We start from the raw sequence: 23,948 nt of genomic DNA, 5'->3' as shown, positions 1-23,948 counted from the left end.
AATCCCCCCACATAAACCCACATACATAAACCCACACATATACAAACTCACACACACAATAAACTCACACATACAAATAAAACACAGAGACATGTACATTCACATACACATGTAAATTCAGACATAAACCCACACACATTCACACATACACACTTGTATGTGTACATATAACACACAGATGTCCACACATTGACCAGCACACCCACAACCATCTCCTTGGGTGGCACTGGGAGAACAGAATGAGTGGGGGAAGAAGGATGAAAGGAGAGGAGAAAGAGAAGATTTCTCATAGGAAACCCTCAGATTGGATGTGCTATGCAGCTGCAAGAGCATAAACTTGTATGTTTTTAAGCAACTAAATTTGGAGCAATTTGCTATAGTGGCAATAGGTAGCCAATAGAGGGGTAATAAGACCTCACAGAGTGTAAGTCCATCTGAGGGCACAGCTTCCAAGACAGGGATACTAGCTCGGCCTCCTGGCTTGTTCCCCAGGGGCTTTGTCAGGGGGAGGGTTCTGTGCATCCTCTTTTAATCTCAGAGGCTGCTTCTCCCAGGCCTGAGGATGGTGAGCCGTCCTTGCCTGGCCCAGAAGCCATCCTGGATTCCCCAGTTTCATGGGGTCCTGTTTCCTTCTGCAGGGGCTGGGATTGCTGCTTTGCCCTGTTGCCTTAATGGGCTGATCTAAATCTCTAAGTGGATACCCTTTGGTGGTGCTTGGCTATTCCCTGTGCTCATGACGAGTTATATCTGTTTCGGGCACTGCAGAGGTGAACTGTTTCACCTTAGACGGACTCTTCCTTAGAAAAACAGCCAGAATACTAATTATCTCCAATATCTGAGAAGTGTAGTCTGCAAAATAACCCAGGAGGACGTTGCCTTCATTAACACATCATTTCCTCACGTTTCCTGTATTTCCACAACACAAAGAGGAATGTTGTCAAGGGCAGACCTGATTTCTCACGATTATGTGACAATGTGATAAGCCTTGATTTGGAGTCTGGCATAATAGAAAGGAAACAAAGGGAAAGAAGATTTGGGAACCAAGAGGATCTAGGTTAGAATTGTGCATCCTCAAGACTTTCTAGTTTGGGGCTGAGTGTATTGAATGTGTCCAAGCCACTTTTCTCATCCATAAACTAGGAGTAATACTAAATCCCAAATGCTCTTTCCCCATCCCACCATGGCAATGATGGGGAGTGAGGCTCTCAGCTCTCCTTTCAAGGGAGAATCTACCACAAGGGGTCTATTAGCAGCCAGCCCTAGCCTCTGCACCTCTGGGATCAGCCGAGATTTTCATGGCAATGCCTTGTTGCTTGCAGCTGCTCCCAGCTGATGACTGAGCCCAATGGGAACATGATAGTCAGAACAGTTTTGCCCAATGTAGATACCTCTATGGAGTGTCTTTACTCTGAGCCACCCCACTGCCCTGAGTGAGACTTTCCCAGAGTGGCACTGTGGTCTCTTTCCCTCTGATCTCTTTTCCTTCCCCATCTCCTTTCATGGTTGTCAGATCTGAAAGCCCTCCATACCTACTGACAGACATTTCTACCAATAAATCTCTTGCATGCTTAATTCCTTGTAGTGTCTGCTTCTGACAAGACCTCAACAGTCACACCTACATGTGGAAAAGTGCAAATTTCCTTGGTGTGCAAACCAATAAAGTTTCACAATGTTAAAAGAATGTTATTTATATTTTATTATACATATTAGGTGTACATATTTTTGGGGCACATGTGATAATTTGATACATTCATATAATCAAAGGTGGTTGGGATATTCATCACCTTAGATATTTATCTTTATGCTAGGAACACTCTAATTATCCTCTAGCTATTTTGAAATGTACAATGGGTTAGTGTTAACTATTGTCATCCTACTGATCTATCGAACACCAGGTCTTATTTTTTCTAGCTAAGTGTATATTCATACTCATTAATTTAAGCTCTCTTCATTACCTTCTCCTTCCTACCCTCCTGACCTCTGGAACCACCAATCTACTCTCTGTCTTCATGAGGTCCATTTTTTTTAAGCTCCCATTTGAATGTACCCACGTTGGCATCTCACAGATCAAGAGAAAACATCACTAGTGTCAGAAAAGTCCCTTTGGTTTACCTTCCAGTATATGCCCTCACCCAAGGCTCACTTCATCCTGACTTTCATTATAACAGCATATTTTTGATATTGAAATCTGAGAAAAAGTGTAATAAAAGAGAACTAGAGATAAGTGTATCTCATGAAAATAGATGCAAAGATCCTTAACAGTTAGCAAACTGGATCCAGCAAGATAGCCACATATGTCCAAAGATGCACCTGGAACTTTAGTGTCTCTTGAAACAGCTCTTCCATTGTAAATAAAACTTGAAAACCTTATCATGAACTTCACCAGTAATTATTTCTTTCCATGTCCAACTTTCCACTCATCTGGAAATTTGGCCAATAGATATCCATGATTGTTGCAATAGTTTCTTGATATATAAACTTGGTTAGGCTGAACAATAGTCACTGGTTGCCCGATAATACACTAGTCTAGACGCTGCTGTGAATAAATTTGGCAGATGTAGTTAAAGTTCATAATCAGTTGACTTTAAATTAGGTTATCCTGAGTGAGCCTGACTTAATCAGTTGAGGGGCCTTAAAAGAGGGCTTACACTTTTCCTGGGGAGGGAGACCTCTGCCAGTGGACAACCATGCTTGCTGGGCTCCAACTGCTTGTGAGCTACCCTTCTTGATGGCCTCCCCTGCCCAGCAGACTTCAGACTTGATTGGTCAGTCCTCACTCCTAGCTGTGTAATCCAATTCCTTATAATAAATCCATTGCAGTCTCTTTCTTTTTTTTTTTTTTTTTTTTTTGAGACGGAGTCTCACTCTGTCCCCCTTGCTGGAGTGCAGTGGCCGGATCTCAGCTCACTGCAAGCTCCGCCTCCCGGGTTCAGGCCATTCTCCTGCCTCAGCCTCCCGAGTAGCTGGGACTACAGGCGCCCGCCACCTCGCCCGGCTAGTTTTTTTGTATTTTTTAGTAGAGACGGGGTTTCACCGTGTTAGCCAGGATGGTCTCGATCTCCTGACCTCGTGATCCACCCGTCTCGGCCTCCCAAAGTGCTGGGATTACAGGCTTGAGCCACCGCGCCCGGCCTGCAGTCTCTTTCTATCCACACACACATAGCCTGCTGGTTCTATTTCTCTGATTGAACCTTGATTGATACAATTACTCTCTTGCCAAGGCAATTATTCTACCTGCAATCTTCCAAAAGTCTTTAGATACTTTCATTTTAGACAATGTTAAATCTTGAGTTGCTAGTTTAACAATGTGGGGTTGTGGAGTGGCCAGCAATTCTGCATGTCCTGTGTTCCCAGCTCACCAAATTTGCCAACTGAGTGTACGATCATGGGAAAGTCACTTAAATTCTCTAGGTCTGTCTTCCCTCATGGGCAGACATTCCCTTGGGCTCCACTGAGTCTGGCTGGAGCCTGCAAGTGGACAGAGGCACAAAGAGAGATGCAGTTTTCCAATTTTGCTTGCTTAGTTCAAGGTTGCTCTTTTATTCAATGGCCTCTTTCATTTATCATGTCATTTTAGATGTTTGGCTTTCAGCCCAAGTGAAGAAAAAAATGTATTCTTAAAAAGGTGAGTATTATAGAGACTGGTATGAGGGTGGTGACTGCATGTCAATGGATGGTGATGAATGGTACATTTAATACAATCGATTACAAAGTTATGGATCTTATTATTTCATACCTTGCATTCACTTTACTTTCTCAGAGTCTCCAGAACATTAATAATGACCCTTTTATGGGTTTAAGGGTCTAACCTTTACTTGGCAAATGAGATTGCATACAGAATATTAGGGATAATTTAAGAGATAAAATAGAGACATTTTTGACTAGAGTTGGTGACCCAGGAAGGTGACTAGCTTGTCACCTTTATCAACCATTCCACATTCTCAGACCAGCTTGACTACATAGGTTTCCAGCAACTTTTTCCACCCGGGATTTGACTCAAACTGTTTCTTCAGGCAGTGCATCCTTTTCTTCCAACCCACTGACTGTGACTTTGGGTAAGCAACTTAAAATCTCCCGGCCTCAGATTCCTTCTCTGTAAGAGACAGGGCTAGGATAGATGATTCCTATGATCCTTCATTCCAATTGGGGAATTCTATGAGCATGAAATTTGAGTATGAAATTTCAGTATTACCTTTCTTTGAAAAACAGAAAACAGAGTAATGAGAAAATGGCTTTGGCTCATTATTTGAAAAATGAGGGAGAGGAAAGATTGATGTGTTTGTTCAGAAGAAAAATAAGCTTAGATGTAGGGTCTATAAAGTACACCCTTTGTGAAACTGTAAATTTTTCAAGAGTAAGAAGTTACATACTTTCAAGGTTGCTGCTTGACCCGATGCTTCTAAGTTATTTTCAGCCCACTCTAGAATAATAAAAGCAATGAGACAGAGTGGCCAGCAATTCTGCATGTCCTGTGTTTTTGCTTATGTTCTATTCTCCCCTCCTCCAAGCTCTTGCTGTGATGGTCATCTTGTTCTTTCTCTCTGCCATCTGGGTCAACCTGCTCTTCCCCGCATAGGACTCTACATCCCCACAGTTATACCCTTTGTCCTGTTGGCTCACATTCTTTTTGTTCAGGCCAAGAGAATGCTGTCTTTTTCCAGAATCCCCAGAAGGAATGGCATAGGGAGTGAGTAAAGTGCCAGCTGAGGCTGCAAAGACATATAAATAAATTTAGCTTCAACCAATAATATTTACCATGTGCCTACTGGTGCCAGTCCTTTGCTGGAGTTTTAAATACACTGTCTTATGACATCTCTGTGGTACAGTGGAGTGAATGGTCGAATGGTCACTCACCCTCTGCCAAAACAAACACACAAACAAACAAAAAAAACCCCAAAAAACTGTCCATGCTCTAATCCCTACAACTTGTGAATGTTATCTTGTTTGGAAAAGGGTATTTGCAGATATAGTTAAGAATCTTAGGATGAGATCATCCTGGATTATCTGAGTGGGCCCTAAATCCAATCTCATTAGAGCGAGGCCAAGGGAGATTTGATAGAAGAGGAAGAGGCAATGTCACCAACATGGTAGAGATGGAAGTGATGCAGCCAAAAGCCCAGGAATGCCTGGAGCTGCCAGAAACTGGAATAGACGAGGAACAGATTCTCCCTTCGAGCTGCCATAACATAGTGCTACCAACACCTTGGTTTCTGACTCTGGCTCTAGAACTGTAAGGTAAGCGTTTATACAGGTATCAGAAAGGGGAGAACCCAGAAGTACCTTTGATGTCCTTGGGGTCAGTGTTCTCTTAATATTTATTTGAAACGGGATCTCTTTTTGTCAAGTCCCACTTCTTCCTTGCTAACGGAAACCTGTTTCTGAGGATCTCTGTCTTCCGTGCAGCAATATGCCTCAGGGAAAGTTGACCCCCATCCAGCATCAGGGCATGCATTCACTTCTCATGAATAAACACACGGTCTCACCCTGGTTGTGCGTTATCAGTTAAAGTCTGATGAACCTTTTCGAATACATTCCTTAATCCTAACAGAGAAGCAGGAGGTGATACTCTTTTCTTCCACAAGATATCAGTGGATCATCTGTGAAGCTTGTAAGGTTGCAAGCAATCTTCCACCGGCTGGACAGTGAAATAAGCACTTAGGATGGCAAAATGGAAAAAGAAAAGAACAACAACAAACAAACAAAAACCCCAACCTTGGACCTTGTGAGTATCCTTGAGAAACTGAAACCTATGTTACCTCTGTACTTACCATTATGTGAGTTGATTAAGTTTCTTTTTTTTTCGAATGCCATCTTGACCAGCAGCCAGAATCTTTCTGGGGGTTGAAGGTTCCTCATTGGTCTCTTGTCTCCTGTTCTGTTGCTGCTGGCCTTCATGTCAGCCCCTGGAGGACTTCATGACCATTGTGGCTGCAATGAAAACCATGCAACTGAAACCATGGATTGAATACAACTCTTCTTTCAGAGATGCAACAAGATGGGAAATAACTTATTCTCTAGATTCAGAGAACTGTGTAAAACTCATCTAACTATATTTTTGAAGAAATTTTAAAGAAAGTGTATTGCATTTCACTTTGAGGAAGGACCAGTCTCTGTATCTAATGATAGGAAATTTTAATTTGAGGCTGTTTATATACCAGATACAGAAACCATTTAATCTTCACAAAAGTCCAGCTAGGCATTAGCCATTTTATATATGAGAAAATTTAGGTTCAGAAAGTATCTTTTATAAGTTCACATGGCTAACAACTTGTGAGGTGTCAGATGCAAACCCAGGTTTTTCAGATTCCAAAGACTGTTCATTAGCTGAATTAAATAAGGCCTGTGTTCTTTTACATCAAATATTTTCAATTTATCAAATGTTTATATTGTCTTGAGCAGCACTTTAAGGAAAAACATTTCAAAAGAATGGAAAGATTTTGATCATATTCAATATTCTGCTGAAATAAATCCATGAAGACTAATGTAATATCTGGTTCAAGTTGTTCTCTTAAAATAGTGGCCAAGAAATTTCGGAAAAAGGATATCTAACAAGGAGCAGGGTGACATCTGGGACACGGCAGATCTGGCTCTGGCTCAGCCACTTATTAGAGGGTTACTTTGAGAAATTCAGGCTTTGTGAATCTGTTTTCTCATCTGTATAATGGGGAACTACCATAGGACTTCTCAGCATTATTCTTAGCATTACATGTGACAATACATGAAAAACTCCCTTGTGAATGATACTAGGAGCTACCATGTTAGGAACTGTGAGTCCTTTATCAGTCTGGGGCCAGAGAGAGAACCCACAACAGTAATGTGAACAGAAAGAATTTAATATAAAGAATTGTGAACTAGGTAAAAGTCGACAAGGTAACCAAAAGGACAGAAAGGCCACTGAAGAACATCACAGAGGTAGGAACTGCAGGGCTAAGGGACAAAAGGGAAATGGCTAGAGGAACAGATGTTGGAATTTAGACATTAAAAGTGGGGTCAGGGAGCCATCTGAGGTCGGGGGCTGCCCAGTTGATGCTGGTGTGTCTGATGGGCCCTGAAAAAGCTGGTTCTGTGAGTGCTGGGGAAAATGCAAACTGGATTCAGTGGCTCTTACAGGAAGAAAAGAGCTACTGCCATCATGGAGAAGACTTGCAGGTTATGCTGAGGAAAACAGGAACTAGACAGGAAGTGCATGGAGAGGGAACAGGAGGGAGCAAGTCCCTTCTTCCTCCTTCTCTCAGCCCTGCTCTAGTGCCCCCTACTGGCCGAGTTTAACATAGAGCTGACAAAGATTATTTGCTTCCCAAACTTTGCTCCGGCTTCTGAATATTCAGTTGGGCCCATCTGTGCCCTTCCTTATAAAATCCCATTTTAGCAAAGAACCTTGCTTAGTTTAGCAAGAACACCCATCCTTCATGTCTGCTCTTCCTTAATATCTGATCAGTTTCCTCATTCTCCACCATCCCTCAAGGGTGGTCTAATCACCTTGTCCTGTCTTCAGCAGGAATCCTATTACGTTGGTTTAGGTTTAGCCAGAATCCTTATCTCTGATGTTTCCTCTCAGTAACTTTTTATCTGCTACCCCCCACCTCGCTCCTTGGCTATACATTCTTACGTGCTCGTGCTGTATTCATAGTTGAGCCTAGTCTGCCTTCCACATTGCCAGACTTCTTTGCAGCGGTCTTAGGATGGGCTTGAATTGTCTTCCTTACCGTGCTTTAACCAGCGTCATTGAATAATTTTTCTTTAACAGAACCAGCTGCTTTGTGGTCCTAGCCTCAGTATCACAGAACAGAGTATAGAAGGGTGGGTGCAGAACAAAGACACAGTAATTTAATAGTTGATAGATGGTTATCTTTCTAAGTCCTGTAAGATCCTTGAAAAGTAGCTTCTGTCATTTTCATTTTGTGTCATAGAAAACTGTAGCTGAGAGGCATTAAACCTTCCCAAATTTCAGCCATAGTGCTCCAGAACCAGGATCATAATCCAGTTCTGTTTTACTCTGAAAAATTTTCTGAGGGTTAACTTCTGACTTATTTGACTTCATACATGCAACTACAATATTCAATAAATTTTTATCACTCTCCTAGATGCCAGGCACTATTATATGGAATGAGGATGTGGTAGTGAATAAATCATAATTTATCTCCTCCTGGAATGTGTAGCCTCAATTAAGCATTACAAACACATGCACATAGGCACACTGTTTAGTTATTAGTCTCACAATTTTAATGAATTTAAGATAATTTTGAATGTATGTGTAACAAGCAAATGTTGCAATATTTTACAGTTGAGAGGAACTAGGAGGAGAATCTTAGAAGTAAATATTATATTAGTGGACTGTGAATTTTCAATAAACTTCTATTATTTACTCTATTCCTTTACTGTATGTTTTCTCTAATTTGCAAACACTGAACTCATTTATATTTACTCTTTCTTGTTGAGTTTTTTCTCTGTGATTTTGAAGTGCACATTCTTTTACTGTTCTGTTTTACTTCTTTTTTTACATTGGTTTCTAATTTAATTACTATACGGCAAAATATTGGGAAAAATCTTCCAATCATTGAAACATTTCTGTGAGACTTGCAAGATGAAGAATGTGTGTGTGTGTGTGTGTGTGTGTGTGTGTTGCTTTGTTCAGTTGTATTACTTCTGTTCTAATCTTTTACATTAAAATAAACATAATTGTAGATTTGTCAATTTTTTATTTAATTTGTATCAGCTGCCTATAATTTGAGGCCATGTTTTGTGCATGTAGGTGTAAACAAGGTCCTGAGCATGATAATTTAATTTATTCTTTTGTTGGTTGATACTTCTATTCTTTTAGTATTTTCTCCTCTGGTTCTTTTTTAAATTTTCAATCTGATACTAAATATTACTAAAATAACTTTCTTGGTTACAAGACTGGAAGGTTTTTTTTGTATTAAGTGTCAAACTAGATTTCTTGAATTTGTAACCCTTAAATAGTGCCACCATGTGCTGAGCACTGTTCTGAGTGTGATTACATATACACATTCATTTAATTTTCACAACCCCTTAATAAGGTCGCTATCTTTATGTTACAGGTCAGAAAATGGAGGCAAACTCCACACAAGACCACATAAATCATAAGTAACAGAGCTGGGTTAAGTTTCCATGTGGTCTGGCTTCAGAGTTAGGCATTCAACCACTGATTTTCATTGCACATAAATTATAGCTTGGTTATGATTAGAATTTTGGGTTGACAGTTATTTCCCTTTGGCACTTAGAAGATATTATTCCATTTCCATCTGCAACTGTTTTCTTGCTGTTGAGAAATCTGCTCTTAAACAGATTTCTTTGTAGGTAATCTATTCTCTCTGGAAGGCTTCTAGGATTTTCTCATTTTTCTTTACATTTTAAAGCTTTTAGACATCCATGCCTATTGCCTAGAACTCAGAATATCCTCTTCTAATGTGAAAGCCCATATCTTTTTTAAAGTTCTTCACTTCTGGAACATTCTTGGTTATTATCTCCCTCATCAACATCCATTTATTTTCTTCTGGGATTTTTATTACATGGATGTTGGAGGTTCCCAATCTAGCCTCTGTATGTCTTGCCAGGTTATTTCATTTCATTTTTTGTTTATGTATCACTCTATATTACATTCTAGGCAGTTTCATCAGTGCTATCTTCCTATGCAGGATCTCTTCTGCAGGATCCAGTAAAGGTTTTAATGTGATTTAAATTTTTTTTATTAAGATATAATAATTCATATACTATAAACTTTATTCACATAAAGTATACATTTCCATATCTTTGAGTATATTCATAGAATTGCATAACTGTATTAGTTGGTTCTCACATTGCTAATACAGGTGTACCTGACACTGGGTAATTTATAAGGGAAAGAGGTTTAATTGACTCACAGTTCAGCATGCCTGAGGAGGCCTCAGGAAACTTACAATCATGGTGGTTGGGGAAGCAGGCATGCCTTACATGGCAGCAGGGAGATAAATGCAAAGGAGGAACTTCCAAATACTTACAAAACCATCAGATCTCATGAGAACTCACTAGCATGAGAACAGCATGAGGACAACTGCCCCCATGATTAAATTACCTCCCACTGGGTCCCTCCTATGACATGTGGCAATTATGAGAATTTTAATTTCAAATGAGATTTGGGTAGGGGCACAGCCAACCCATATCAATAACTATCACTACAACTTAATTTTCGCACATTTTCATCACCCTCAAAAAACCCAAAAAACCCCATACCCGTTAGCAGTTACTCCCTGCTCCTCCCATCTCCTCAGCCCTGGACAACCACTCATCTACCTTCTATCTATTTAGCTTGCCTGTTCTGGGCATTTCACATAAATGGACTCAGAAAATATGTGGATTTTTGTTTCCGGCTTCTTTTGCTTAGCATAATGTTTCAAGATGCATTTCTATCATAGCATGAATTAGTATTTTATTCTTTTAATGGTAGAATAATATTCTATTGTACAGATATATATTGTTGATTCATTCATCAGTTCATAGACATTTGGGTTGCTTTCAGTTTTTGGTTATTATGCATAATGCTGCATTATGAACATTCTGTGAACATTCACGTGTAATGAATGTTTGCATGGATATATGTTTTCATTTATCATGGGTATATACCTAGGAGTGGAATTGCTGGATCATATGGAAATGCTATGTTTAACTTTCTGAGGAACTGCCAAACTGTTCTCCAAAGTGGCTGCACAATTTTACATTCCCCCCAGGTATGTATAAAGGTTCCAATTTCTCCACATCTTTTCCAACACTTATTATTATCTATCTTTTTTATTATAGCTGTCTTAGTAGATGTGATGTGGTATCTCATAGTTTTCATCACTAGTTTTCATCACATCATACTTTTCATCACATCACTACAGATGTGATGTGGTATCTCATAGTTTTCCTCACTTTGTAGATGTGATGTGGTATCTCATAGTTTTCATTTGCATTTATGCAATATCTAATTATATTGAGCATCATTTCACATGATTATTGGCCATTTGTATATATTCTTTGGAGAAATGTCTATTCAAATCCTTTGTTCATTTAAAATACTTTTTTCTCCTTATATAGTTGTAAAAGTTATTTTTATATATTCTAGATAAAAGTCTGTCATCTGATAAATGACTTGCAAATGTTATCTCCCATTTTGTGAGTTGTCTTTTTACTTTCTTGATGGTATTATTTCAGCACAAAAGTTTTTAATTTTTTAAAAGTCCAGTTTGTTTATTTTTTTCTTTTGATTCTTTTCTTTTGTGTTGTACCTAAGAAACCATTGTCTAATCCAAGGTCATGAAGATTTATGTCAAGTTTTTCTTCTAAGAGTTCTATAGTTTGATTTTCTATTTGGATCTCTGATAAACTTTGAATTAGTTTTTGGAGCATGTGTGCACTACAAGGGAGGGATCCACCTTCATTATTTTGTATTCGAATATCAGTTGTCCTATTTGTTAAAAACACTATTTTTTTCTCATTGTATTGTTCTGCCACCCTAGTTGAAAATCAATTGCTACAAATGTAAGAGTTTATTTCTTTACTATCAATTTTATTTCATTAATCTATACCATACTACCTTGATTACTCTTCCTTTGAGGTAGTTTTAAAACTGAGAAGTGTGAACCCTCCGACTTTGTTAGATTTCAACATTGTTTTGGCTATTCTGGGCCTTGTCAATGTTAACAGATTTTAGAGTTATCTTGCCAATTTATGGAAAAAAAGCCAGTGAATTTTAAAAAGGATTAGATAGAATCTGTGGATCAAGTTGGGGATTATTGTCATTTAACAATACTAAGTCTGCTGATCCATGAACATGGGTTTCTTTACATTTATTTAGATCTTCTTTAATTTTTATCTTTAATTTTATTTTTAATTATTATTCTTTAATAGTTTATGCTTTTCAGTGTATAAGCATTGTACTCCTTTTACTAAATTTGTTGCTTTATTCTTTTTGATGCTCTTGTAAATGGAGTCATGTTCTAATTTCATTTTTGGTTTGTTCATCGCTACTGTATAGAATTGTAACTGATTTTGTATGTTTATCTTGTATCTATACCATTGCTGAACCTGTTTATTAACTCAAGTAGTTTTTTAGATTTCTTTATATTTCCTATATACGAGATCATGTCATCTGCAAATAGAAATAGTTTCTCTTTCTTTCTGTGACTTTTATTTCTTTTTCCTGCCTAACAACGCCAGCTAGAACTTCCACCAAAACGTTGCATAGAATGCTGTATTCAGGAGACCCATCTCATGTGCAGAGACACACATAGGCTCAAAATAAAGGGATGGAGGAAGATCTACCAAGCAAATGGAAAACAAAAAAAAGGCAGGGGTTGCAATCCTAGTCTCTGATAAAACAGACTTTAAACCAACAAAGATCAAAAGAGACAAAGAAGGCCATTACATAATAGTAAAGGGATCAATTCAACAAGAAGAGCTAACTATCCTAAATATATATGCACCCAATACAGGAGCACCCAGATGCATAAAGCAAGTCCTCAGAGACTTACAAAGAGACTTAGACTCCCATACAATAATAATGGGAGACTTTAACACCCCACTGTCAACATTAGACAGATCAACGAGACAGAAAGTCAACAAGGATATCCAGGAATTGAACTCAGCTCTGCACCAAGCAGACCTAATAGACATCTACAGAACTCTCCACCCCAAATCAACAGAATACACATTCTTCTCAGCACCACATCACACTTATTCCAAAATTGACCACATAGTTGGAAGTAAAGCACTCCTTAGCAAATATAAAAGAACAGGCCGGGCGCGGTGGCTCAAGCCTGTAATCCCAGCACTTTGGGAGGCCAAGACGGGTGGAACACGAGGTCAGGAGATTGAGACCATCCTGGCTAACATGGTGCAACCCCGTCTTTACTAAAAAATACAAAATACTAGCCAGGCGAGGTGGCGGGCGCCTGTAGTCCCAGCTACTTGGGAGGCTGAGGCAGAAGAATGGCGTAAACCTAGGAGGCAGAGCTTGCAGTAAGCTGAGATCCAGCCACTGCACCCCAGCCTGGGGGACAGAGCGAGACTCCGTCTCAAAAAAAAAAAAAAAAGAAAGAACAGAAATTATAACAAACTGTCTCTCAGACCACAGTGCAATCAAACTAGAACTCAGGATTAAGAAACTCTTTCAAAACCGCTCAACTACATGGCAACTGAACAACCTGTTTCTGAATGACTACTGGGTACATAATGAAATGAAGGCAGAAATAAAGATATTCTTTGAAACCAATGAGAACAAAGATACAACATACCAGAATCTCTGGGACACATTTAAAGCAGTGTGTAGAGGGAAATTTATAGCACTAAATGCCCACAAAGAAAGCAGGAAAGATCTAAAATTGACACACCAACATCACAATGAAAAGAACTAGAGAAGCAAGAGTAAACACATTCAAAAGCTAGCGGAAGGCAAGAAATAACTAAGATCAGAGCAGAACTGAAGGAGATAGAGGCACAAAAAACTCTTCAAAAAATCAATGAATCTAGGAGCTGGTTTTTTAAAAAGATCAACAAAATTGATAGACTGCTAGCAAGACTAATAAAGAAGAAAAGAGAGAAGAATCAAATAGACACAATAAAAAATGAATAAAGGGGATATCACCACTGACTCCAAAGAAATACAAACTACCATCAGAGAATACTATAAACACTCTACGCAAATAAACTAGAAAACCTAGAAGAAATGGATAAATTCCTGGACACATACACTTTCCCAAGACTAAACCAGGAAGAAGTTGAATCCCTGAATAGACCAATTGCAGGCTCTGAAATTGAGGCAATAATTAATAGCCTACCAACCAAAAAAAGTCCAGGACCAGACGGATTCACAGCCGAATTCTAGCAGAGGTACAAGGAGGAGCTGGTACCATTCCTTCTGAATCTATTCCAATCGATAGAAAAAGAGGGAATCCTCCCTAACTCATTTTATGAGGCCAATATCATCCTGATATCAAAGCCTGGCAGAGACGCAACAAAAAAAGAGAATTTTAGACCAATATCACTGATGAACATCGATGCACAAATCCTCAATAAAATACTGGCAAACCGAATCCAGCAGCACATCAAAAAGTTTATCCACCATGATCAAGTAGGCTTCATCCCTGGGATGCGAGGCTGGTTCAACATATGCAAATCAATAAGCGTAATCTAGCATATAAACAGAACCAAAGACAAAAACCACATGATTATCTCAATAGATGCAGAAAAGGCCTTTGACAAAATTCAACAGCCCTTCATGCTAAAAACTCTCAATAAATTTGGTATTGATGGAATGTATCTCAAAATAATAAGAGCTATTTATGACAAACCCACAGCCAATATCATACTGAATGGGCAAAAACTGGAAGCATTCCCCTTGAAAACTGGCACAAGACAGGGATGCCCTCTCTTACCACTCTTATTCAACATAGTGTTGGAAGTTCTGGACAGGGCAATCAGGCAAGAGAAAGAAATAAGGGGTATTCAGTTAGGAAAAGAGGAAGTCAAATTGTCCCTGTTTGCAGATGACATGATTGTATATTTAGAAAACTCCATCATCTCAGCCCAAAATCTCCTTAAGCTGACAAGCAACTTCAGCAAAGTCTCAGGATACAAAATCAATGTGTAAAAATCACAAGCATTCTTATACACCAATAACACGCAAACAGAGAGCCAAATCATGAATGAACTCCCATTCACAATTGCTTCAAAGAGAATAAAATACCTAGGAATCCAACTTACAAGGGATGTGAAGAACCTCTTCAAGGAGAACTACAAACCACTGCTCAATGAAATAAAAGAGGACACAAACAAATGGAAGAACATTCCATGCTCATGGATAGGAAGAATCAATGTCGTGAAAATGGCCACACTGCCCGAGATAATTTATAAATTCAATGACATCCCCATTAAGCTACCAATGACTTTCTTCACAGAATTGGAAAAAACTTTAAAGTTCATATGGAACCAAAAAAGAGCCCACATTGCCAAGATAATCCTAAGCCAAAAGAACAAAACTGGAGGCATCATGCTACCTGACTTCAAACTATACTACAAGGCTACCATAACCAAAACAGCATGGTACTGGTACCAAAACAGAGATATAGACCAATGGAACAGAACAGAGCCCTCAGAAATAATACCACACATCTACAACCATCTGATCTTTGACAAACCTGTCAAAAACAAGACATGGGGAAAGGATTCCCTATTTAATAAATGATGCTGGGGAAACTGGCTAGCCACAAGTAGAAAGCTGAAACTAGATCCCTTCCTTACACCTTATACAAAAATTAATTCAAGATGGATTAGAGATGTAAATGTTAGACGTAAAACCATAAAAACCCTAGAAGAAAACCTAGGCAATACCATTCAGGACATAGGCATGGGCAAGGACTTCATGTCTAAAACACCAAAAGCATCGGCAACAAAAGCCAAAATTGACAAATGGGATCTAATTAAACTAAAGAGCTTCTCCACAGCAAAGCTTCTGTTCACCATCAGAGTGAACAGGCAACCTACAGAATGGGAGGAAGTTTTTGCAATCTACTCATCTGACAAAGGGCTAATATCCAGAACCTACAAAGAATTCAAACAAATTTACAAGAAAAAAACAACCCCATCAAAAAGTGGGCAAAGGATATGAACAGACACTTCTCAAAAGAAGACATTTATGCAGCCAACAGACACATGAAAAAATGCTCATCATCACTAGCCATCAGAGAAATGCAAATCAAAACCACAATGAGATACCATCTCACACCAGTTAGAATGGCGATCATTAAAAAGTCAGGAAACAACAGGTGCTGGAGAGGATGTGGAGAAATAGGAACACTTTTACACTGTTGGTGGGACTGTAAACTAGTTCAACCCTTGTGGAAGACAGTATGGCGGTTCCTCAAAGATCTAGAACTAGAAATACCATTTGACCTAGCCATCCCATTACTGGGCATATACCTGAAGGATTATAAATCATGCTGCTATAAAGACACATGCATACACATGTTTATTGTGGCACTATTCACAATAGCAAAGACTTGGAACCAACCCAAATGTCCATCAATGACAGACTGGATTATGAAAATATATACACCATGGAATACTATGCAGCCATAAAAAAGGACAAGTTCATGTCCTTTGTAGGGACACAGATGCAGCTGGAAACCATCATTCTCAGCAAACTATCGCAATATCAGAAAACTAAACACCGCGTGTTCTCACTCATAGGTAGGAATTGAACAATGAGAACACTTGGACACAGGAAGGGGAACATCACACACTTGGGCCTGTCGTGGGGTAGGGGGAGGGATAGTATTGGGAGATATACCTAATGTAAATGATGAGTTAATGGGTGCAGCATACCAACATGGCACATGTATACATATGTAACAAACCTGCATGTTGTGCACATGTACCCTAGAACATGAAGTATAATAAAAAATAAAAAATTTTAAAAAATTACCACAGATGCTAAGTACAATTAAAAAAAAAAAAAAGAAGTGGCAAGGGCAGACACCAAAAGCTGCTCCAGGCAGGGAATGTGCTTCCTGCCTTCCTAGAGAACTTGGGGAACTCAACTTTTTTTTCTTCTTTGTGTTTCTTAGGAACAGAGTGCATCTGTCACAATACTTAATCCAAGAGAGCAAGATATTTGTCCATTTGTTCAAAGATGTATTCTAATTGCACAGAATGGACAGAATGGTAAGTGAATGGTCAAACAAATAAATGAAACATTGAAATTGGGAAATATTCTTTAACAAAGGCCAGTAACCCCTGCCTCTGGTCACTCAGCCTCTCTTACTCTCAGGGTTTGGCTTTCTCTGAGTAGAGGAACATCCTTATGCGTGTGCTGGCTCCATCTGTGTGAGTGGTGTTTCTCTGATCCATAGTGGATCTTTTGTTTCTCTACCTTGGGCTCACGTGGACTAAAGGCTACAAAAAGCTGGGTGTCTGTACACCTTAGACAGTGAGGAGCCATGGAGAGTTTATATATGCAGAGGAGAAGCGACCGTCTTGGCAGTCTTAATGAAGGACAGAGATTCTCAGACTCACAGGTACAGCCTCCACTGGGAACTTGCTAAAGATGCATATTCCCGGGTCCCACCCCAGCCTACTGAATCAGAACCTCTGGGGTGAGGGCCAGAGATCTGTGTCTTAAAGAGACCTCTAGGTACCTCTCATGCATGCGTAAGTTTGAGTACCACTGGAAACATGAAGAGAGTACTGGGTAAGGCCAGTGAACTATTAGAGGTTGGGCTTTATTTAAGTCAGGGGAGATGAAAACAAAGGAAAGAAATGTAGGAAATACAGAAGACAGGTTTAGGGGACTATGGTTGTCGGTGGGAAAGAGGGAGAGAGGAAGGGAGGATGGTTCTGGTTTTGGCAACGCCATGCACAATGGGGAATAAAGAAAGGAGGAGGAACAGGCTCAGAGCAGGAAGAGGATGGGCTCTGTACCTGACTCACCTCCATAATTTGGAGTGAGAAGTCCTTGTTGTAAATCCCTGACAAGCCGCTTACAAGCCGTATGACTTTGAAGAGAGTCACTTTAAGCTCTCTGAGCCTCAGTTACTTTGGCTCCAAGAAGAGACTATTAATAGAAACATCTTTGTGTTATCTTGAAAAAAAAAAAAGAAAAAAAAAGCCACAAACAACAAATTGCTGCTTGTGACAGTGGTTTGTCAGGTCTGAGACACTACACACTCTCAACATCTTCAGAGTCAGAAGGAACTGATGTCCATTCCCTGTCTTGCTTCTTGTTATTCGGGAGACTCCGGGTAAACTGGCCAACCACTTCTCATCTTCGTTTTCTTGTATGTTAAATGAGGATCCTGGAATTTACCTCAGTAATTGTTGTAATAATTAAATAAGGTAGCATGTGTGAATCATGAAGCACAGAGCCTGGTACTAGTAAAGGATTAGATACTAATCCTTTATTTTATTTAGATATCAGCAAATACCAACCACTGTTATTATTACTGAAAACAATATTGAAGACAATTAGCTTCATTTCACATTTACCATGTAAATTTCTAAAGCCTAAGTTCTCACCGAAGACCCAAGCTTAAGCAACAGTTGGCTGGCACATGGCTGGCACAACATTGGTGGATTTCTTTTGAGTGTCACAGACTGGCACACATGGCAAGGGCCTTTAGAACCCCAACTGGAGCCTTTGCTAATTATCTAAGTCTTCCCTTTTGAGATGAGTGTGCTTTTGGATCCTACGAAATGGGAATTGCAGTGCAAATACACAGGTTCTATTTTGAAGGGATCCAAAAGATGACCCTAAAATTAATTATAATTATTTTTGCCAGAAACAGGTGCAAGATGAATGTTGAATCAAGTGAAATCTTCAGATCTGTGCTGTTGCGGTGGAGTGTGCTTTTCTCCAGATCTCTGCCCTCTAGGACTCCTCCAGAAATCATGCCACACCAGTGACATCCATCATTGAAAGACTCCATGTCTCTCCCCTTCACCAACACTGGTTATGTCACTAAAAACCTCCCAGAGAACCAAGCTGGGGCCTCTTGTGCGGAGCTTTTAATGATACTCACTCCTAATGGAGCCTCCAGCCCTGAAATTTTCATTTAAGCACATTGTGAAAATGTTCATTCTAATTGACATCATCAACATAGCACTTCATCTATTATTCACAGGCTTCAGCCTGTCTCCTGATTCAGAAGGGGCAGATGACAAGGGCTTCGCGTTGCCCAGTTGGTGAACATGGAGTTCTGTTGATTTTCTCTGCCATGTCTCTTCTCTTGTCTGTTTCCCTCCTGCTGTGGCCCTGATATAGGCTTTTCTTATCTGGACCCTCTCACCAGCTTCCTCACTTGTTCGCTGCCTCCAGTTCCTATTCTCCTAATGAAAAGCACAAAAAGCTGCAGGCATTTGCTTCAAATCGAGCTCTAATTGGGCCACTTCTGTACTGCAGTCCCCTGCAGGGATCTATATTCCCTTGGGAGTGAAATTTAAACTTCCTTGAGAGCATTCTGGGCCCCAGCAAACTACTTTTCCATCCCACCTCCCTCTCTGTTCATCAGTCCTCTGCTTCCCTCATCACAGGCTCGTCACCCCAACAACAGCCACCGCCATGGTCAACTCCCTGTCCCTCCCCAATCTCTTCTCACCACCCAGATTCCCCCTTCTCTTTCCTCCGAGGGAGATTACAATCCTACCAGCCTTTAAGACCTGCCTTAAATGTAAACTCATTCATTAGGACCCTTTCTATCCCCCTCTGCATCATGGGATTTAAGTGCTATTCTCTTTGTTACATTGTCCTTTAGGATGCAAGAAAGCAGCAGACATGCCATAAAATAGTTATTTATATTCACAGAGTTTTGGCCACTTGCTGAAGTGTCATATTTGTTTCAACTTGATATTACTCATAGCTTTGGTGACGTCGAAACTGTCCTGCACAGATGGGTTTATATGGATAATATCAGCTTTTTGTTCATTATAACATTTGTCCCCATTTAGCCTTTTTAAGGAAGTAGCATTAATATTAGAAGTAGCAATAAAACAGGCCTGGAAATCTTTATTCTATGCAGTTTATGAACCACCATCTCAGCTGTTCTTATGTTGAGGGGCTGACGTAGTACAAGGCTCTGGCAGCAAAGTCTGCCATTGCCTGGTAGACCTGGCCCAGAGTTTGCTCTGAGAACATAGACTGAATTTGTGAATATGAACTAATTGGCTCAGAGGTGCAGGGCCGGGGTCCAGGCTAGCATCAGAGAAGCTGAGGCCATCGTTTTTAGATGAACCACCCACGCCTGTGCTGCTGGATCAGAACAGTGAGGGCATCAAGGAAGCAGTACAAACAGAAGAGGACTTGGCACCGGCTGGGGTCAGTCACCCCTTAACACCATGTTCAGGAACAGAAGGAGCATAACTAAAAAGGAGGTTCGGGCATGAAGTGGGTGTGTCTCTCCATTTTCTTCCTGCCTTGTATTTAGAAGCAGGACTGACTCCATTGGATCAAGGAAACCTCTGGATAAGAAGCAGCTCTGTGGCTCTCTGGAGGTCGGCCTTATCATCCCCTGGTTCCCTGAGCTGTTGAAGTGGTTGCTCCACTCACCCGCTTCACTTGATTTAACACGTGACATAATAATGCCATAAAGCAAGGACTGCTGGACTCCAATTCCTTTCTAAATCCAGCCCTAGACTCTTCCCGAATTCTAACTCCATCTTCAGGCGATGATGAGGGGTTAAAGGCTGAAAACTCAGGTATAAATTAAACAATAGGCAGTTTTCTTGTCTTAACTAATATAAAATATTCCGAGAGGAGTAGGCCTGACTCTGCTTGAAATGCAAGTGACTAAGTAATGGCCTGAAAATCTGCGATTTGATCAGTGTGGTCAGGGCTGGGGAGGGCTCTTCCTGCTCTTCGGAAGCCGACTCCAGCGTGGCACTTGTCAGGCGAGTCAGCCAACTGCAGACGCACCAGAAGGGCTGCAATCTGTCCGGGTGCTGGGGAGAAAACTTTGGCACTTAAGTCTGATGTTTGCCACTAGCAATGAGGTCTGTATTTGCATGAAAGGGATCCCTTTGCCAACCACCCAATACTTTTCAAAGTCATTTCTCCATTAGTCATCTGAGTGTTACGGCCACTCTCATCGGTGGCTTGGAGTTTCATATGTGCCTTGCACAACCCTCATGGCCCTCTGGAAGCTGACTTTCTGGGTTGGGATCCATGCTTTACCAATCCTAGATAGGAGGCCTTGAACAGGTGACTTTAATCTCTCATTGCCACAGCTTCCTCATCTGTAAAATGGAGTTGTTTTGAGGATGAAATTAGAAATGCAGGTCAAGTGTTTACTCTTATGCCTAGTCCATTGTATGTTTTCAGTAACTATCAGTTTTTATCAATAATGCCAGATTGGTTTAAGGTTCAACTGGGATCAGATTGGTTTAAGGTTCAACTGGGATCAGATTGGTTTAAGGTTCAACTGGGATGATGTATTTGAAAATATTTTGCAAACAGCTGCATATAATGGACGAGTTATGACTCTAAAGGTCTGGCATAGACACGACAGGTAATGTCCCCATATTATAGATTAAGAACCTATGCACACAGAGGTGAATGAACCTGCCTCATGCCACCTGGTGTCTGAGGAAAGGGTGATCCTTACGCTGTTGCAGATTCTCTTAGCACGACTTGGCGTCTGAGGAAAGGGTGATTCCTATGTTGCAGATTCTCTTTCCATGCAATGATGGGGACTGATGTGACGTGGGGCCTGCCCAAAGGCCTGAATCTCCCATATCAGAGCTTAGGTTTGGTACACCCTCCCCACATCTGTCAGGTCTTACTATTACTTTCTGGTGGTCTTCTCTGTGCATACCTATAAATGTCTGTGTCTACTTAGTTACTGTGAGTTGGTATAGACTCTAGCCTTTCACCATTCTTATCAATAAATTAAATTTCACTCAAGAGTCGTGTTGTTGAAAACTCTTCTGTGGGCTGAAGAGTTATTGTGAATGATCTTCTAAAGCATCCCATAGGCTTTTTCATCTCTCTGGCTCCCCACCCCTTCACCGAGCTGCCTTTGAGATGGTTCTCACTCCATATGCATGACATTCCTGCTTCATGCAGACCCTTGACCTACATTTACAGCCTCCCACCCCACCTGGGTAGAGGTGGGAGGCAGGGTCATGGCTACTGACCTGAGCTCTCACTGCAGACACCTTGGGTTCAAATGCAGTGTCTGCAACTTACTTGCTTTATCTTAGGCAAGATACTGATGTTCTCTGTAAACTTGTTTCCTATCTGAAGAAAATTATATAATAATGGAACCCAAACCATAGGTTTATTTGGAATGTTTATAAAGGTAGAGCTATGTTTTCTGGTTTCTTCTGACTAATATTCCACCTCTGCTTCTTACTGGAAAACACCTGAAATCTTTTCATAATTTGTAGTGATCTTATAATAGGTGAAATTCCATTTCATCTGTAGGACCAATTATGAAAGCAGATATTATTTCCTATTTATAGATAAATGGAAGTGAAATCAGAGGGTGTGTAACTTGTTCTCAATCACATAAATTCTACTGTTACAACCATAACTAGACACAAAATCCATAATGAAACCATAACTAGACTCCTAACTCCATGTCTAGTGCTCTTTCCACTAGAGGTGTAGAACCAGTTAAGCCAGAAAAAACCCAGTGGGCATATTTCTATAGCTGATATTGGCCAATTATGAAGACATACACACACAGACACACACACACATTGTCACCATTAGTTTCCATAGGGCATAAGAGAATCCAGTTTTGAGACTCTTAGTTTACCCAGGGTAATGTCTCTTATCTCCTGAGCTAATTTAAAAGATACGTGTTTTGTTGTTGGAGTCATGCACAAACTAGGTGCTCAAAAACTTTTATTTTCCATTCTCTTTTCTGTTGGAATGTTATCAACTGACTTTTTAAAAAAAGCAATAATCTCATGAAAATGGCCCATATATGTTGGTTCTATTTATAGGTAGGACTATTCCAAGCACTTTCCATGAATGCAAGGAATACTTACACCAACCCTCTGGGTAGGTATGATTGTTATCCTGATTCTGTAGATTTATCTGTTTTCCTGGTTTCTATAGAAAATGAGGCACGGAACTTTTAAATAGTCTGTTCAAGGAGGCCACATGTCTAGTAAGTGATAGAACCATATTTCCATGCAGTCTGGTCTTTACTACTTACTAAGCAATGTATCCAGAAAATTACCATTTATTGAGTGTTGACTTGGTGCCTGGAATTGTGCTAGGTACATTCGTATATTAATTTATAACTTTACAACAACCCAGAAGGATAGTCTATCAGTTAGGATAAAACCAGGACACCATTCTGAGTATTTGAAAGAGTGAATTTAAAGCAGGAAATCGGTTACAGAGGTAATTAGAAAAGCCAATAAATCAACAGGGGATGGTGAGCCATCCAGATTTAATAGCACCAGAAATCCTCTACCTTCATGGCTCTGGGGAGAAAATGAGGAGGCACTGTTTCTGGATCCCTGGGGCTAGCATTCCTTGACAAGAGAGGAAACCACCATGTACCCATCTGGTAGAAGACGAAGCCATGGAAGATATGAAGTTGCTATGGAAACGCTGCCTGAGCTACGTAGAGAGAAAAGGAATATGCTGGATTCTCCCTTTCTTCAATCCTTTAGCCTCTCCCCAGTGCTTCTCTTTGGGTGAATACAATGGAAAAATCAGCCTGCTCAGGTCAGCTCCTTTGATACAGGCAGGACAGGGGAGAGGGAGGAACGGATTTAAGAGAAAACAGATCCAAAGGGGCACAGACCATCTGTTTTTGACATTCTATTACTTCTGCCATGTATAACTCTCCTACGCACCTGCACGTGCTGTCTAACATGAGGCAAGATTACATCGTATAAATGAAGATACTCCTGCCAGCTGGCCAGTGAGGGGAATCACCAAGGATCATTGATTAATGATATCGAGCTCGACTTCAAGGTCTCTAGGTAATAAGTGGTCCATTCCTTAGAGGCTTTTCTTGGTCTGTGAACTAAATCATGAGGTAAAGCATCAATGAAATACTTCATTCTAATAGTAGAGGAGAACAGAAGAAAAAAAGAAAAAAGAACTCATTTGTTGATGTTGAAAATACACATAGCTCTACAGTTCCTATGTATGGGATGGTCATGAGGCCATAGCTGATATTTGTTCCTCCCCTTTTCTTCCACTCCATGTCACGTTTGCCCTCAACTGGCCTCTCATTCGGTTGACATTTTTTAACCTGATGTGGTTAAATCTTTATTCTTGAAGTCCCCGGATCCTTAGTGGTCCTGATTTGTGGCAGGTTGCTGTAATCTGTTATTGATGTTACTGTTGGACACAGATATATTAAGAAGCGCCCTAATGAATCCCTTACATTCCACTCATCATTCTCCCTGCCCTACTCTGTAGCAGCCAGCAATTTCCTCTTGAAATTTGAATT

The sequence above is a fragment of the Macaca mulatta genome, chromosome 8 (genome assembly GCF_049350105.2).
Source record: "Macaca mulatta isolate MMU2019108-1 chromosome 8, T2T-MMU8v2.0, whole genome shotgun sequence".
NCBI classification, from domain to species: Eukaryota; Metazoa; Chordata; class Mammalia; order Primates; family Cercopithecidae; genus Macaca; species Macaca mulatta.
The sequence above is the reverse complement of the archived record's forward strand: the minus strand, read 5'-3'. Positions refer to the sequence as shown.